We start from the raw sequence: 1660 nt of genomic DNA, 5'->3' as shown, positions 1-1660 counted from the left end.
AAATTAATGCTTTCTCTGAGTAAAACTAGAAATGTGAGATAAAAATAAAACTATTTGAAGATACTGGGGTGTCACTGGGGCATTTCAGAGGCACAAAGATGAGAAAAACGCATATAATTGTCAAGAGTGGCAGGGTAGTGTTGCTCTCAAAGTCCCGTCTGACTGACAGGGCAGAGGCTCTTCCTCATGGCCCCAATCTGCTTCTCGACAGCTTCAGGGTTTCCTCAGGAAGCCGCCCTCCACCTTCATCCACCTCAGGCATGTCCTGCAGAGCCCTCTGGAGAACCAGCTTGAGGGTCTTCCTGTTTTGAGCCTGCCTAAAGGAGCCCATGAAGAAGTAAATGATGGGGTTGGCAGTGCTGTTAAGAGCGGACAGGAAAATGGAAATTAAACGAACAACACAAGGTAATTCATCAAAATCCTTCTTGATCCAGTATAATAGGAATCACTGAATGCAGAGGGGCAGGCTGCAGAAGAGGAAGACCAGCCCCGTGAGCAGGATGGTCACATACAGCCTGGTCAGCGGCATCTTCCGGGATCCACATATGATCCTGACCAGCAGGACCAGGGTGGACCCACAGAGAACCACAGATAACAAAAATCAGCCACACAGCAGTGAGGAAATCTAATATTTGACGCCAATTATCAGAGTCAACATCACTAAACAGGAAGCTACAGAACATCCACTCCAGGATGCTCTGCAACAGGGACAGGGCCCAGAGCAGGACACACATGACCACTGACCGGTGTGTGGGGCAGTGGCAGCAGTACCAGATGGGCCACAGGACGGACAGGCAGTGCTCGGTGCTGATAGTGCTCAGCATGCTCAGGCCTGTAATATAGGCGGAGAACAACACCATGGTGACAAATCTAGAGAAATGGATGGAGACAGAACTAGCAAAGTCACTGAGGAAATTAATGAATGTTATAATCTGGAAGCAGAGGCAGAGGAAGTCAGCCCCGGCCAGGTTGAGGATGTAGAGACAGAAGGTGTTACTGTGCATGCAGAAGCCCAGGAGCCAGAGCATGACTGCATTTCCTGCCAGCCCAAACAGGTCAATGATGAGGATCAGCACTATGAAGACCAGGACCTCCATGCCACAACATTGAGGATGGGTCTCCTCTGTATCATTGATTGGTGCAATTTCTGTACCCAAGGCTGAGATGGTTGGATTCATTCTCAGAAACCCTAGTCTGGTGCCCCTGGGAACACAAACAAGATGTGATCAGCAGCTGTATGATCTCTGATTCTCACCACCACCCTGCTACTTGGGAAGTACCGCCCCCATTTTACAGAGGAGAGAAACAAGCTCACAGAGAATAAGTAACCTATTAAAAGGTGAGGAGTCAACTCCAGATTTAAACCCAGTTCTTGCTGGGCTCTGTCTATTGCAAAACAGTTTTCTGCTGACATGGGAATAACATTGTGATTGAAACACCTCCATTCAGCCAGCGTGGACTGTGGACCCAAGCATTACTCTGTCCTGGGCCAGAAACTTTCTCTCAGGTGCAGGAATTTGGATAGACAAAGAGGTGGCTGTGACACCCTCATGATTAAGAGTGGTCCTCCATGGATGAAAATGAAGATCATGCATTGTGGACATGAGGAAAATGTGACATCTTGCTAGTACAAGTGTGATGATGGCTGGGCCTGGTGAGC

General features: G+C 48.5%; 1 pseudogene; it reads right to left on the bottom strand.

Moving 5' to 3' along the window:
- Positions 1-184: 184 nt before the first annotated feature.
- On the bottom strand, positions 185-1178 carry LOC116477237 (mas-related G-protein coupled receptor member X1-like; annotated as a pseudogene).
- Between the last annotated feature and the right edge of the window lie 482 nt (positions 1179-1660).

Source organism: Hylobates moloch, unplaced genomic scaffold (genome assembly GCF_009828535.3).
Source record: "Hylobates moloch isolate HMO894 unplaced genomic scaffold, HMol_V3 SCAFFOLD_11, whole genome shotgun sequence".
Classification (NCBI taxonomy): domain Eukaryota; kingdom Metazoa; phylum Chordata; class Mammalia; order Primates; family Hylobatidae; genus Hylobates; species Hylobates moloch.
The sequence above is the reverse complement of the archived record's forward strand: the minus strand, read 5'-3'. Positions and strand labels throughout refer to the sequence as shown.